The following is a 17,586-nucleotide window of genomic DNA, read 5'->3' on the forward strand; positions in this document are numbered from 1 at the left end:
CCTAATAATTGATTCAGCTGTTTTCAATGCTGCTAATGATCAGCAACATTATCCAATTTAAATTTCCTTTATTTCTTTTTGAGAAGGAGCTGATAGTGAGATCAATAAAGGAATAGTAGTTTGGTAGTAAAGTAAGTGAAGGAAAAGTCAAGAGCCATAAAGCAGTGAAAATATATCTTCAGTAATTGAGTCCTTTGTAGAGCTTATTGTCTGTTCTATTTCTGGTTATAATTAGGTTTGTCCACTTCTGTTTTCTGAGAACTAAGGCTTCCTCGATATTCTAGAATAACTTGAGACAGTGACTACTTTCATAGACTTTCCTCCAGTGTAATCAAGTATGGTTTGAGTTTTTCTTTTTGCAAAGTTTGAACAAGATAAATTACAGTGTTTATTGTATAAAAGGTGACAGTCAGGTAATGTTATAAAAAAGGCAACAGATTAAAAAAAGGAACTCTGGAACAAATGGAATAACATAAGGAGGAGTAGTTAATGAGATGGAGAATAATTTAATTAGTCTGGAACTGAGAATTTAGAGTACAAAATAAAATTATGGACAATGCTTAAACTTTCAGCCTGTTTAAAATAATTTCTTCAAAAATCTTATTTTCATCTTACAGGATGAATGTTACAGGAACATACTTAAAAGAAGGTAACACTTTAATTACAAATATGCTTATTTGCTTACTGTACTGTGGAAGGATGTGTACTTTGAAAAGTTCCTTGCCAGGACGCTTGGGTGACTCAGTGGTTGAGCGTCTTCCCTTGGGCTCAGGATATGATCCCAGAGTCCTGGGATGGAGTCCCACATCAGGCTCCCTGCATGGAGCCTGCTTCTCCCTCTGCCTATGTCTGTCTCTCATAAATGAATAAATAAAAATCTTTAAAAAAGTTCCTTGTTTTATGTCTGCCACAGATAATGGACAAAAACTAAAGCTTAAGGGGATTTTTTCATCTCAAGGAGTCAGGTTGAATCTGCAGCTTTCTTAGGGAAACCAGTTTCTGGAGTTTTCTAACTTTTCCCAGGGCATTTAGATCGATCTTCAAGACTAGAATGAACAATTGCCCAAAGCGACTCTAACAATTTACGGGGCTTATTTTGGTTTATTTAAATAGCGAGACGGAGAATGATCTGTTTCTTATTCTTAAGCTAATTTGAACTTGGTATTTAGAGCTTGATTCTAAATGGATCCTAAATGGAACCAGGATGTAGGGAAGAGAGGTTATCTTGTTGGAACTAAGAGAAATATAGTAGAAGATATAATCTTTAAATCCCAGAAAAGTATCTTCTTGCATTATACATACATTGGTTTCTGTTTTGCTTGGAACTTCTGGTAGTATGGGCTCTAACTTAGTACTGATTGTGATTAGTGAAAATGAGCATGACTGTTGAGAGAAAATAATGTTAAATACTATTTTAAGATGAAGAGTCATTTAGGAAGTGAAGATACAGTTTATTTATTAGGACAACATGGAAGCATTTCATTTAACATAAAAGTCAAAAAGACAGATTTATATTGTGTCAGTACTTTGGGATTGTTGGCTGCATAAAGGTTTATGAAGTTAAGGGAGTTCATGCATAGAGTAATGGTCATATGGACTCTGGGTTCAGATCACATGACTTCAAATCTCAGCTTTACCATTTGTTAATGGTGAGATCTTGGGCAAGTTAGTGTGCTTAGGCTCCTCTTAGCTATTTTGGGGGGGCACAGTTAGGGTGGAGGTGAGGAGGCATTAAATGTGTACCATGTAAATATCAGCATCACAGTGTAGTACTGATGTTATTGTTACTGAAGTTCTTCAAACAACTTTTATTATCTTTAGCTTTCTATTCCCTATCATGGTCCTAATGTAAGTCACAGGATCTAAAAGAAAAACCTGAGTGGGTATTTTCTTTGATTCATAAAAATTCAAGGAGATAATATGTAATAAACTTTAAATTTTAACTCCCTTTATTTAGCTTCACAGATAAACCCTGAAAGAACAACATCTATCTTGAAATCTCAAAATTTAAAAAAATTAAATTCATTTAAACTTGGATGAAAGTTTGGAGTTTTGGGATTTAGTCACTAGAATGGTGTTAAGGCAGCCCTAACTTAGTACACCAGTAGATCAGGTAGATGGGTGCTGCCCCGACAGTGACTGGAATGTATGTTTCTGTACTGACAGTGTGGTTCAAGTAGAAGGAAAGATAGACATTAGTTTTTAAGTGATCTGAAGTGTCTGGAAATAGAGTAGACATTTTCTTTCCTGAATGCTTCTTTGGTACCAGTGTATGTTAGCATCTATGCATCCAGTAGTGTCATGAGAAGAGTTGTATGTAATCTTTTAATCCATTTTTTGAATAACTGTTACTGTATTAGGCCTTCTTATATATTTACAAGATTCTCTAATTAACAATATATATTTTTTGACCAAAGGTTAACTTTTGTGATAAAATTTTCTTTATGGGGACACCCGGGTGGCTCAGCAGTTAAGCATCTGCCTTCGGCCCAGGGTGTGATCCTGGAGTCCCGGGATCAAGTTCCACATCGGGCTCCCTGCATGGAGCCTGCTTCTTCTTCTGCCTGTGTCTCTACCTCTCTCTCTCTCTCTGTGTGTGTCTCTCATAAATAAATAAATGAAATCTTTAAAAAAAATTTCTTTATGAATCATTCATCTCCCTTAAACATTCCTATGGTCTTTTGACATATATATCTCTAGATGACTTTGTTTTAATCATAAGATTAAAATCTATATTAAGGAAAATCCGTTTTGATGGAGGCGTTTTATGTGTAGTTAAAACTGTTTTTGTTTAATTATCCCTCTTTCCATTGGCAAGGACCTTGACAGTAGTTGTTAAGAAAAATATCTGAAATGTTTGTATTAAGTTGGGTACAATTTATTTATTTATTTATTTATTTTTTTAGGAGGGGGAGGGGTAGAGAGAAAGGGGAGAAAGAGAATCTTAAGCAGGCTCCATGCCTAGGGCAGAGCCTGACATGGGGCTTGATCTCATGACCCTGAGATCGTGACCTGAGCTGAAATCAAGAGTCAGATGCTTAACTGACTGAGCTTTCCCAGGGGCCCCAAGTTGGGTACAATTTCATTGGAACTCAATGCAGTAATATATATGTTCAACAAATAATTTTAAAATTATGTGCCTGAAGAATGGAAAGTGGTCGTAGGTAGATATCTTTTAGAAAACTTAAAGGGTCATCTATTTCAATTCTCTATCAGAATCCTTGAGAGGATGCCTGAGAATCTCCATTTTAAGAAGCCGCTTAGGTGATTTTTATGCACTCTATAGTTTTAGAACTATTGCTGAACTCTTTGCCTATAGCTTGTTGGAAATTGGCTCTTTGCTTTTTTGATGGAAACTATTCTTCCTCCATTAGGGGAAGAATAGGGGTAAGCTGGGGTACTATTCCTGATGACCTGCCATGCCCTATATTGTGGAAATTTTCAAAGCTTTCAGTGTCAGCCTTAGTTTCTACTTTAAGTTCTTTCTCAACTGGATCTCCTATGGTGAAGGAACAGATCATGTTAATGGTGATGCACAACCCAGTGGACTGTTAAGAAGGCTTTTATATATTCCCTAAAATGTCAGTATTTCCTAGCAAGGTAGGAATTGCAGGTGAGGAGAAATACAGGAGAACTTAAGTGGTCTTCTGGGGCCAGGATTGAAACTGAGGTTAATTATTTTAAAGACCAGACTTTGACATAACCTTCCTTTTTAGTGGTAAGAAAATGGGCTGTGGTTTCAGGTATGCTTGGGTTGGAAGTGTGCCCTATCACTTACTGGCTTTACTAGCAATTTTAATACTTCCCTAAACTTCAGTATCCCTATCTGAAAAGTAGGCTCAGTAGTTGTTAAATTCTAAGGTTTTTGGAGGGTTAATGATCTAATGTATGTTTTTAGAATGCTTCAGCATATTTTTAGTAGTTTTGATCCTGAATAGGCATTACAATAAATGATGACTATTATTTAGTAACTTAAGGCAAATATGCCTTATGGAGTTAATCAGTCACAGACTAAATGAGTTTGTCACATTATGAAGTATGTTGTTTTTCTGTTCCGATGTGGCATGATAGCTAGAAACAAGGAAGATACAGCATGTGTATGGAATTTTTGGGGGGGGCATGGGAAAACAATGTAGGCATCTTTTTTTTTTTCCCCTACCCATACCCTAATAAATTCTAAATTTGATTCTAGCCCAGGCTTTTCTTAAAGTTCCAGACTATTAATAGCTCTAGATTTTTACATTAAACTACCTACAGGACATCTCCAATGGGTAATCCCATAATATGTCCTATTCTAACTGGGGCTCTTTGTTCCAACAACTGATCTTCCAGGTTTCCTTATATCAGTGCTATTTAACTTCATCCCCCACAAAATCTAATCTTTCACCAAATTCTTCTGACTGCTTGCCCATAAATGTTGTTCTTCCTTTTCTTCCCCATCTTTACCACTATCACTTTAGTCTAAGCTACTGTTGTCTCATACCTACCTTACTCCTCACCATAATCCAGCCAAATTTGATAAATTTTCATGTATAATTTATTGTCATCCTATATTTAAAACCCTGTAGTAATGTTGCCTTAATAATTTCTGCCCCATTTTGTTTCACTTATATTTCCTCTATAGTTGGCCCCTCTGCTTCTCTCCTAGAAATATGTGCTTTTCTCCTAATGCTTTTGGACCTTAGTACTTGTTATGCCTAGACTGACATTTCCCATACTTTTCAGATCTCATCTTAAATAGACTTTCTTTAGGTCTTTGCTGATTTCTGGGTAGGTCAAGTCTCCTATTACAAAACTCATGTCTTATCCTTTACCATATCTTTAATAGCATTTATCACTGTTTGCAGTTATGTATTTGCATTGTTATTGGATACTGTCTGATTTCCTACGTAAAGTGTAAGTTTTGTGAGGGTTGAGAATTTCAGGGTTTACAAAGGCCTGGATTGGGCCTGACACCAGATGAAAAATAATAAATGACTGATTGAAATACATTGACTAGGCAATTAAAATACAAAGCGTTTAATTCTAAAGTGAGGTAAGTACAGATGGAGTCAGTGTTGGCATATTAAACATTGTTTTTGGGGAATACTTTAGTTATTATAGCATTTGTTTGACTCCTAATTTTACTTTTTCAATTACAAATATAGATAAGTAGTATTTTGAATTTTGAATTTCCCAGTACAGATTAAGAGCTTACAGAAGTTGATTGTACTTGAATGCACTTCAGAGTAAAACCTTTCCCCCTCACATCTGCACAGGATTTAAAGTTTACAATTCAAAAACATATAGCTGATTACATACTTTTTGATGCTTAAGATATGGAATATGTTCATATATGTTAGTTGCCTAAGGCATAAAAATTGAAAAATACTACAAAACTTACAAAAACAACTAATCATAGATATTTTTAGTAGGTGTCTCAACTTTTATAAAATTTTAAAAAATCAAGAAGATTAATATAACATTAGAATTTGGAATTAAGCTTATATTTGCTTTCTGGTATTTGGACCTCAAGTTACTGTGTGACTATTATTGGCAGATTGAACTGTTATTGTGAAAACTCTTAAGACTTTAGTATATTCTTGAAAGTTGGTTTAGTACTGTTGTTTACATTTTAAAATTAGTGCATTCAATAAGATTTTGGTTTCCATCTCTGCTGAATTCTCCCTAGGAGTGCACAACTTCAAAAATAAAGAGGCACAGTCAGCAGAAAAAAGAGGTGGTCTGAGCATTTATGCGTTAAATATGCATGTTAATTAGGAAAAAAATTAGAAAAATATGAAAACAGATGTTACATAAATTATTGCAGTCCCAGGGCAGCAGTAACTTATACACTGACAATAATTTTTGTATGTGCATGTGTATATCTATTTCTAGATTTCTCAATATTTATGCAATTCCATAGAGAATAACTAGAAAAAGAACTGGTATATCCTTTCAGTGAGACTATGGTAAACATTTTTTCTGCCTATAGATTACTGAAGAAATCTAGTTTCATAAAGTCTTACTGTATAGATAAACCCTCTGTGTTATCCAATTCTGCCTTGTAGCCTTTTTGGTTTTTCTGGTAGTATGCCAATGAGATATTTTATTGGATATATCCTTTTGGAGCAAGAAAGTAAATTATGATCCAAACAATGTTAGAAATGTAAAATTGACCTGAGTGTAAAGTATGTATTTAGAAACAAAACAAATTATAACTTCTCAGTATATTGATTATATTGTTAGTTTTTCATGAAGAAATAGCCATCATTCTCTGAAGGGTATGACACAATTGTATGACAGTATATTAACTGTTATATAAACATGTATTTGTCAAATACACATATGTTGGAATAGTTGAAAGATATTTGAATGTCTTTCATTCTAAAGAGCCATCATAAAATAAAAATGGTCTGTGTTTTTACAAGGGAAAGATGAGAGTAGAGACTTACTTTATTTTAGTGGTATAGTAATTTTAAGCTTAACCATACAGAAAAAGCATGTGGCTATAATATTGTCCAAGGAAGTGTTGACTATATTTAAGTATTTTTCACATGTATATTATGTAATTTAGAAAGGAGTTGTTGGTAACTTTTCAGGTAAGACTATAAGTCGAAATAAGGAAATGATACATCAGAATATACTAAATCATTTTCTTTATCAAACAAAGAAAACATGAATTGTATTCAATATAAGAGCATATAAGTTTCTGGAAATCTGCCTAGAGATCAATTCCACATTCATTCCTGTTCTTTAGAAATCATACCTTATATTTGGTTTTAATAGCACATGATGCTAAATGGTGTGTTAAGTAATTTCTTTTGAATCTCAATATGTTTGTTATATGTTATAATATTTCTCAGTTCTGTGTTACTGATTTATATTTCACATTATATTACCTAATTACTTTTGTCCTTTTGTACTTATACTGAGCCACCAATAAGTTCAAACAGGTTATGGGGGATAAATTATTATAGAATGAAATCTAGGGGAAAGTGATGGTAATATATGGTAACTTATTATTATTAAGAGGTTCTTTACTGGGCATCTGGGTAGCTCAGTAGTTGAGTGTCTGCCTTTGGTTCAAGTCATGATCCCAGGGTCCTGGGATCGAGTCTTGCATTGGGCTCCCCATGGGGAGCCTGCTTCTCCCTCTGCCTATGTCTCTGCCTCTCTCTCCATATCTCTCATGAATAAATAAATGAATTCTTAAAATAAAAAAAAAAGAGGTTCTTTACTTAAATTAGGTAGCTGTTTAAGAAATTCAGTTGTCATTCTTACAGATTTCATACAGGTTATGTCAGATATGGTTTTGGAAGAATACTAAAGGTGTTTTTCTTTTTCCCTATGCAGAAAAGCTATAGAAATTAATTATAAATTCACAAATAATGTTTACTTGTTACACTGATACATTGTATTCTAATTTTACATTTTATTGATACTGTGGAATCCGTTTCAATGGAATTTTTTTTTCCATGTTTTCAAATATATAATTTCCATTTTTTAAATTTTATGTAATTTTAATACTTGGTATTTTACTATGTATTAGAATAATGTGTTCATTATTTGAATATTTTTATGTAATTTCAATGAAATGAACTTTAACGTGATTTGTTTTATATTGAGGTGTTTTGATTTAAAAATTTTTATATTATAATGCCATTCATTCTAAGTATAATAAAATGACTTCCTTTCTTCCAGAAGTTAAAATAGATAATGGAAAAAGTGATTAGGGAGTAGATTAGCAGTTGTCTTCTAAAAGCCCAAAATTATATGTCATAGTTTTTTTCAGCTTGCCTTTTGCTGGTTTGTTTTGGTTAGGGTTCTTTGTGGGATAGAAATGTTTCAAGCTATTTTATTTATTTTTCTAGGTATTTGGTGCTTTGCCAGAAGCAAACTCAGGTGATCTCTGTTTCTTCCTTCTTCTTTGCATCCTATTTGCCAACCACAACTTGTATTTGAAGAACTTTGTTGTACCAACTCTGAAGTTGTCTTTGACCTGTAACAAGAGCATGCATTTTCAAGTGGCAGTTAGAATTGTGGATCATTAAAGGTCTCCTGAAAGGTAAGCATATATTTATTCAAAATGTACATTTGCAAATTGGATACCATCAATACCTGTCTTAGTCTGTTTGAGCTGCTCCAACAAAAATACCATAGACTTGGTGACTTATAAACAACAGATTTATTTCTCACAGTTCTGGAGACTGGGAAGTCCAAGATAAAGGTGCTAGTGATTGTTCATAGACTACTATCTTCTTAACGGGTCTTTACATAGTAGGAGGAATGAGAAAGTTCCTGGGAGTCTTTTCTTATAAGGGCACTTATCCCATTCATGAGGGCTCCACCCTCACAACTTAATCGCCTCACTGGAATACCATTACCTTGGGAATTAAGATTTAAACATATGAGTTTTGAAGGGACAAAAACATTGATCTGTAACAGTATGCTTATTATAGTAATGTATTCTCTACAGAATAGATTCATGTATAAAAAATGTGTGTATGTGAGTGAGTGTTTTTTGACACTCAGGACACCCAGGAGGCTCACTTTGTTATACGTTTTTACATTTAGAAGTGTAATGCCTCTAGCTTTCTTCTTTCTCAAGGTTGCTTTGGCTATTTGGGGTCTTTTGTGATTCCATACAAATTTTAGGATTGTATATTCTATTTCTATGAAAAATGCCATTGAACTTTTGATAGAAATTTAATTGAATCTGTAAATAGCTCTGAGCGGTATGGATATTTTAACATATTAATTCTTCTAAGCCATGTGCAGAGTATCCATTTGTGCTTTATTCAGTTTCTTTCATCAATGTCACAATATTCATTATACTAATATTCCACCTCCTGGTTAAATTTATTCTTAGGGATTTTATTCTTTTTGATGCAACTCTTAGTGGAGCTGTTCTCTTAATTTTGCTTTCTGACAGTGCATTGTTAGTTTATAGAAATATAGCAGATTTTTGTATATTGATTATGTATCTTGTAATTTTATTGAATTCATTTATTCTCACAGTTTCTTTTCTGAAGTCTTTAAGGTTTTGTATAGATAATACTTCTGCAAATACAGTTTTATTTCTTCCTTTCTGATGTGAATGCCTTTTATTTCTTTTGCTCCCCTGATGCTCTCACCAGGTTTTCTAGTACTAGGTCAAATAAAAAAGATGAGATTGGCTCTTTGTATATAGGGAACATTACCTCATTCATCATAATTGCTCACTGCAAAAATAACTCTGATGAACCGTCCAAGTAAGAATAGTTAGGTCCTTACAAGGGGGAAGAAAAAAAAGGCAAGTTTTGGCAGTCTTGTTTTATTCCTGATCTTAGAAGAAAAGTTTTCAGCTTTCTACTATTTAGCATGATGTAAGCTGTGAATGTGTCATATACTGCCTTTATCATGTTGAGGTATATTCCTTCTGTACTCATTCTGTTGGCAGTTGTTATCAAAACGGAATGTTGAATTTTGTTAAATGCTTTTTCTGCATCTATTGAGATTATCATATGATTTTTATCCTTCATTTTATTAAGTGATGTGTCATGTTGAATGACTTATGGATGTTGAACCATCCTTGCTTCCCTTGAACAAATCTCAATTGATCATGGTGTATGATTCTTTTAAGATACTGTTGAATTCATTTCTGTTCAGTTTGTGGACAGTCTTACATTAATCTTTATCAGGGATATTGGCCTATAATTATCCTCTCTTATAGCATCCTTATTCAGTTTTGGTGTCAGCATAATGCTGGCCTCATAAAATGTCTTTGGAAATACAGTTAACTCTTACACAGTGTGGAGATTGTAAGCACTGGCACCTCATGCAGTTGAAAAATCCATGCATAACTTGTGGCTCCCCAAACACTTAATTAACTACTAATAGCCTACTATTGACTACAAGCCTTACCAATAACATAGTCAACTAAGACATGTTTTGTATATTTTATGTATTAGATACTATATATATATATATATATATTTAGATACTATATTCTTATAATGAACTAAGAGAAAAGATGTTATTTTTTTTTAAAGATTTTATTTATTTATTCATTCATGAGAGACACACAAAGAGAGAGGCAGAGACACAGGCAGATGAGAAGCAGGCTCCCTGCAGGAAACCTGATGTGGGGCTCAATCCTGGAACTCCAGGATCATGCCCTGAGCCAAAGGCAGACGCTCAACCACTGAGCCACCCAGGCATCCTGAAAAGAAAATGTTATTAAGAAAATATTATTAAGAAATGTCATTAAGAGAATCGTAAGGAAGATAAAATACAGGTATAGTACATGTATATTTATAAAAAAATCCACATATAAGTGGATCCACACCAGTTCAAACCTGTGTTGTTTAAGGGTCAACTGTATTGCTCTCGTCTTCTATTTTTTGGAAGAGTTTGAAAAGGACTGGCATTAATTTTACTTTAAATGTTTAGTTGAATTCACCAGTTAAGCCATCTGATCCCAGACTTTTGTTTCTTGGGAGATTTTTGATTTTTCATTCAATCTCCTTACCAGTGATTGGTCTATTCAAATATTCTATTTCATATGATTCACTCTTGGTAAGTTGTATATTTCCAGGAATCTCTTCTATTATCAAATTTGTTGATGTATAATTGTTCATAGGAGTCTCTTATGATCTTTGTATTTCTGTTGTAATGGCTCCTCTTTCATTTCTAATTTAATTTTTTTGAGTCCTCTTGTTTTTGTATATCTAAAGTTTTGTCTATTTTGTTTTTATTTTTTTGGGAAAAAAAAAACAGTTCTTGGGGCACCTGGGTGGCTCAGTCAGTTGGGCATCCAACTCCTGTTTGTGGCTCTGGTGGTAATCTCTTGAATGGTGGCATAGAGCCCTGCATTGGGCTCCATGCTCAGCGGGAATTCTGAGGGAGGTTTTCTCCCTCTGCCCCTCTCCCTATTTGCATGTACTTGTACACTGTCTCTTTCTGAATAAATATTTTGGTTTTTTAAAAACATTTTTATCTATTTATTTGAGACAGAGAGCAGGAGGGAGAGGGAAAGAGAATCTGAAGCAGACTCCAGTCTGAGTGTGGAGCCTTATGTGGGGCTCGATCTCAGGACCCTGAGATCATGGTCTGAGCCGGAATGGATGCTTAACTGACTGAGCCATCCAGGCGCCCCTGAATAAATCTTTAAATTAAAAAAAAAAAAAAAAAAGAAAAGAAAAAAAATAGCATAGTTTTATTGGTATTTTCCCTTGTCATTTTAGTCACTATTTCATTCATTTTTGCTTTTTGTGGTTTTCTTTCTTCTAATTTTGTGCTTAGTTTGTTCTTTTTCTAGTTCCTTTAGGTGTACGATTAGGTTGTTTATTTGAGCTCTTTCCTTTTTCTTATTGTAAGCATTTATCACTATGCACTTCCCTCTGACAATTGCTTTTGGGATGCCTCGGTGGCTCAGTGGTTGAATCCCTTTGGCTCAGGGCGTGATCTCGGAGTCCTGGGATTGAGTCCTGCATCAGGTTTCCTCCATGAAGCTTGCTGCTCCCTCTTCTTGTGTCTTTGCCTCTCTCTCTCTCTCTCTCTCATAAATAAATAAATAAAAATCTTAAAAAAAAAAGAATTGCTTTTGCTGCATTTGATTAGAGATAAATTTTATCACCTTTTGACTTTTCTGTATATACCAACCTTTCTACCACAAGTTTTGTAATAAGATAAAAATGCTTGCAATTTTTAAAATGATAAACATGTTAAATATGGTGGGAATGGGTACTAGAAGAGTCCACTTTGGGAAAGGATCTGAGATATTGTAAGCTGATATGTAGGACTTAAAAAAAAGTTAAAAATGTTTTAAACCAGGAATGGCTTGAGGGCATCATCCTGCATATACAATTTACATAGAAAAAGCAAGAGGAGAATAAAGAAATATATACTTTATTATAAAGGGATGATTTTTTAAAAAAAGATTATATTTGTTTATTTGAGAGAGAGAGAGATCTTGAGAGAGAGCACAAGCAGGAAGGAGAGGGAAAAGCAGACTCCCCATTGAGCAGGGAGCCCAATGCAGGACTTGATCCCAGGACCCTGAGATCATGACTTGAGCAGGGGGCAGTTGCTTAACCACCTGAGCCACCCAGGTGCCCTTAAAGGGACAGTTCTATCAAAGATTTATCCCCTCTTCAAATTTTAATATTTAACTATTTGTACCTGTGTTCTCACTATAGAAGAACCCAGTAAGTATTCTGGTGTTTCCCAGCAGTTACTCAGCTCTTTGCCCACATCATTTGATAGCTTGTAGTGAATATATTTAGAGAGAAGTAGCATGGAGAAGACAAGAGAAATGGTGGCATGATTGAGATAGAAAACAAATTGTCTGATTCCATTTACTGCCCGAGTCAATCATGAACAAACATACAAGCCATCTGAAGTATGGTTTTTGAAACTGCAAAGGCAATCCAGTATTAGATAGGGAAATAAATTTAGTTTTGGGAAGGAACATGTAGTAAATGAAATACACAAAAAATCGAATAGAGCATAGCACACATTCCTTTTAATTAGGGTACAAACTATTTCAACTTCTGTTTCTGTTTCATTGGTATATTTATACCTGTGGAAAATGGCTTATAAATGTAAAAATTTATTTCTTATAATGAGTAGTGATTAAAAAAAGATGTGAATGCCTCCTATCTGAGATACCTTCAACTCTAAGTTCAATAATTCTAGCTTTGGTACTCCTTTAACAAATTCAACAAAGTAAGGGGGTGCCGAAGAGGAAGAGAGATATATGGATACAAAAAGCATTCTAGAGAGAAAGTGCTAAAAGTCTGCTGGCAGGAAAACATTTTTAAGCCAACCCCACCGGACTCTTAAGGATCAGTTAAAAGAGAAGGAGAATAATTAGGAAAAGATTGGAAACTGGGGACTATGTATAAGAAGTAGAAAGACACTGATCAAAGAACTCTGAGTAACTGTGTTAGAAAACAACATCATTCCCCCCAAAAAACCTACAATCTAAATCTGGCAATATGTATAAACACTCACTCACAGGGTACCTGGGTGACTGAGTGGTTGAGCGTCTGCCTTTGGCTCAGGTTGTGATCCTGGGGTCTTGGGATTGAGTCCTGCATCAGGCTCCCCTGGGGAGCCTGTGTCTCCCTCAACCTGTGTCTCTGCCTCTCTCTTTGTGTCTGCCTCATTGTGTCTCTTATGAATAAATAAATAAATAAAATTTAAAAAATATCACAAAGCTGTAGGAATTTCTACAGTACGGTATTGGCATGAAAACAGACACATAGATTAATGGAACAGAATAGAGTGCCCAGAAATAAACCCACACATATATGGTCAATTAATTTTTGACAGAGGAGCCAAGATTGGACACTGGGCAGGGATATAGTCTCTTGTATTGTGAGAAATTGGGCCCCTATCTTATACCATACAGAAAAATCAACTTTAAAAATGGACAAAAGACTTGAATGTAATACCTGAAACCATAAATCTAGAAGCAAACAGAGATATGCTGCTTGAAATTGGTCCTGGTAATTTTTTTTGAATTTGATAGTGAAAGCAAAGGCAACAAAAGTAAAAATCAACAAGTAACTAAAAGGTAAACCATCAACAAAAATGAAAAGACAGTCTACCAAAGAATGGGAAATATTTGCAAATTATATATCATATAAGGAGTTAATATTCAAAATACATAGTGAACCCTTACAAATCAATAGCAAAAGACACAACCAATTTGATTAAAAAGTAGGCAGAATAACTGATTAGGTATTTGTCTAAAGAAGACATACAAATGGCCAACAGCTACATTAAAAGGTACCCAACAGTCACTAACCATTAGAGAAATGCAAATCAAAATCACAATGGAATTTCATCCTACACTTCTTAAAATGACTGTCATCAAAAAGACATATAACAAGTGTTGGTAAGGATATGGAGAAAAGGGAACCCTTGCTCACTGTTGGTGGGAATGTATATTGGTATAGCCACTATGAAAAATAGTGTAGAGAAATTACAAATAGAACTTAGAAATAGAAAATTACAAATAGCACTACCTTAAGATCCAGCAATTTGACTTCTGGATATATATACAAAAGGAAGTGAAAATAGGGTATTGAAGTGATATCTGCACTTACATGTTCATTGATGTATTATTCACAATAGTCAAGATTTGGAAACAACTGTCTGCTAGTAGGTGAATGGATAAAGAAGATATGATTTATTCATGTATACAATGGCATATTTTTCAGACATGAGAAAGAAGACATTTCAGCCCTTTGTGACTACATAGGTGGACCTTGAGTGCATTATGCCAAGTAAAATAAGGCAGACAGAGATAGACAAATACTGCCTAGTTTCACTTACCTGTAGAGTTTGTAAAATAAGGGGAAAAAAAAGTCAAACTCAGAAACAGAGTGTCAAAGTAGTTTTCATCGGCTAGGGAGTGGGATGAAAATAGGGATAGGTTGCTAAAAAGGTACAGACTTTCAGCTATAAGATTTATAAGATCTAATGTGTAAGATGGTGGCTATCTTGGTATCACTGTATTATAGAAGTGAAATTTACCAAGAAATTAGAAATTTAATGTTCTCACTAAAAAAAAGTATATAGAGTGATGGATTTGGTTATTTTGATTGATCTGGTTAATAAATTTATCAGTCCTTTCACAGTGTGTACATCAGATCATGATGTACACTTTGAATATCTTATAGCTTTATTACGTTATATTGAGGTCAATTATACCTAAATACAGCTGAACAAAATTTAAAAATGCAAAAAAGAAACAACAAAAAAATAAAATTCCTACTCCTCTAATGTAGAGATCTACTGATCTAACATTTTAAAAATATAACCTATTTTTAAAAAAATTTATAACAAAACTGAAATGAAGCTTAAATAAGTGAACCTCAGATAAATATTTTTTCAAAATCATAAATACTTGTTTCTAAGAGACTTCCAATATTAAAGAAGACTATGGGAATCTTTAAATACTTTGATAATAAGGAAATAGGGAAAGGCTCACCAAAAAGCAGAATATCTCTTTATTTTAAAATCATTCCTTGAGGTGAAATTCATATGACATCAAATTGAGGAAACAGCATTAGCACACTCCAGTGGTGCACGACCTCCACTTCTCTGTAGTCCTACATGTTTCCATCACTCCAAAGTAAAATACCCTTTTAACTGTTTCTCCTCCTTCTGCCCTCCCCCCAACCTCTGTCAACCTTCATTCTGGCTCTATGACTTTATTATGAATATTTCATATAAATGAAATCATATGATGTGTGACCTTTAAGTGTGACTGCTTTCACTTGGTGTAATGTTTTCAAGGTTCATCTATGTTATAATGTGTATGAGTACTTCGTTACTTTTCATAGCCAAATAATACTCCATCATATATATGAATACTTGGTTTGCTTTCACCTTTTGGTATTGTGAATAGTGCTTCTATGAGTTTTTATGTACATATCTTTATTTGAGTACCTGTTTTCAGTTTCTTTAGATGTGTACTAGGAATGAAAATGCTGTGTCATATCATAATTCTTTTAAATTTTTGAGGGACCAGTAAATTGTTTACAACAGCCTCAGCAGTTGGTATTCCCACAAGCAATGTATGTGGTTGTTTTTTGTTTTGTTTTGTTTTGTTTTGTTTTACATCTTGCCAACATATCCAGTATTTATTTTCCCCTTTTTTTTGATCATTATATCTTGTCTTATGGTCATTATGAATGCCTTTGAACCAAGTAACATCATAGAGAAATGATTATATCCAGTATTTCTTATTTAGAAATTATACATCAATTTGAAGTATCACTTCTGTTTTCCTTCCTGCATTAACTGACACATGGACATTATTTTCCAGAACAAAAGATTTATTACTTCAATTTCTCAAAATCATACTATATTTTATTTCAGATTTCTGCTATGCTGTGTATGTGTGTGTGTATGTCCTATTTTTTTTTACCACAGTTTTACCTTTTTTTTTTTTTTTGCTTAATTCTCATAGGAGAACTGTCTCTATTATTATGGGTCACACACTACATTTATACTTCCAGGTTCCTAATCATAAAATTTTTTTTTTGTATGTTTATCTGCTTTCTTTTTGAAGAAATATCTTACTTATCCTGGACTTTCTATTTTAATATGAACCAGTGAACAGAGCTTCCTTGGCCTTTTGCTGAAGTGTCATTCTCAGATTTCTTTCATTATATTACTGGATTAGTTCTGGTATTGCTTAGATCTCGTTATCTTTTTTCGTAGGTTCCTTTAAATAAATTTTCAGAAGGTTAAATGGTGAAAGTTGTATTTTCTGAGTTGTTCATCTTAGAATTTTTTTTTTTTTTAAAGAAAATGTTCTTTTTCGTACAGTTGGTTGATCTGGGTATATATTTCTAGATTTAAGATAATGTTTCTCAAAACTTTGAAGATTTTGCTCAATTTTTTTCTACCGTCCTTATTCCTAATGAGAAATTTGAAGCCAATCTCACTTACTGAAAATTCTAGGTGATATCACAGTGAAAACAAAATAGAAATTCTTAATTTCATTAAGTTCGAGTTTTAAGCTAGAGAAGTCCAAAGAAGCAAAGTAAATAAATACATTAAGTATAGAGTAGGTTAGATTGTGCTGTGAAGGCAAATAAAGCAGGGTGTGGAGGGGAGAGAGATCAGTGAATAGGGAGAGGGATGGAAATTTTAAATAGGATGGTCAGGGAAAGCCTCTCAGAAAAGGTAACATTAAAATGCTACATTAAAAAAAATATAAAATGCTACATTAAGATCAGAAGCAGAGCCCTTGACTCCTTTCTCATACTAGCCTTAGGCAGCTCATGGTTCAAATGTACTTATCAGAAAGTGATAAATTGCTTCATGTTCTAGGTTGTTTGAACCAACCATGAATGGAAAAATCTGTGAATGCTAATGGTCTGTTGACTATATTTGACTTGACTTCTATTTCTCCTAGTCACTGCAGCCTAGGAGCGTAGTCGATGAATATGGGATACAGTAATAAACATTAATGTGTTTTAGTGTTTTCCTTATGGTATAGTGTGACTTTTGTGATCACTATTCATGTGTTTCTCAGTCGCATAATATTGTTATTCCTACCCATTTTTTTTTTCAAGTTCGAAGCTTTCTAGCAATGAAACTACCCCTCTGACTGTGGGTATTGATCATGGTGTCTTTTGACATTATTTAAGCATTTTGTTTGCTGTGTTCAGTTACTGGTGAGCTTTATTTAGTAAGGATAACAGGTGTGACAGGAGCAGTTATAAAATTAAAAAACTGATCAACCTTGTGCTTAGGATTCCCCATAGCACCTAGGTGCTACAGGCCCTATATTTCCCTAAAACCTGGCACAGGTTTCTTGGTCACTGAGCTGGAAAACATTTTGAGTAATGTCACCTATCTATTCCTAAGTCCGCTTGTGCACTTAGGACACATTTACTGAGAGGATATTTGGTATATTGTCAATTTTCTTAGTACTGTCTCTTTGGGAGCACCTACTGTGGATATGATAGAAATAAGATGACTTGTGCTTCTTGAAACTTTATTTTGATTTGTCTAAAATGCAGGTTCTAACTTATTGTATTACCTTTTAGGCAAGAATAAAAGTTCTCTCATTTTCTTTTGATGTACCCATGTCAC

At 33.9% G+C, this 17,586-nt stretch overlaps 1 protein-coding gene across 30 annotated transcripts in view; it reads left to right on the top strand.

Moving 5' to 3' along the window:
• TBC1D5 (TBC1 domain family member 5) overlaps positions 1–17,586 on the top strand; it is a 529,331-nt gene that overhangs the window by 125,115 nt on the left and 386,630 nt on the right. For 23 of the 30 annotated variants that reach the window (XM_072726774.1, XM_072726773.1, XM_072726763.1 and 20 more), the window contains one exon: positions 7,854–8,047. The gene's annotated coding sequence lies outside the window, so the exon portion shown is untranslated. Of the gene's footprint in view, positions 1–617; positions 650–7,853; positions 8,048–17,586 lie in introns of all 30 variants that reach the window. The other 7 variants (XM_072726775.1, XM_072726783.1, XM_072726785.1 and 4 more) reach the window with 1 other exon arrangement.

Source organism: Vulpes vulpes, chromosome 11 (genome assembly GCF_048418805.1).
Source record: "Vulpes vulpes isolate BD-2025 chromosome 11, VulVul3, whole genome shotgun sequence".
NCBI classification, from domain to species: Eukaryota; Metazoa; Chordata; class Mammalia; order Carnivora; family Canidae; genus Vulpes; species Vulpes vulpes.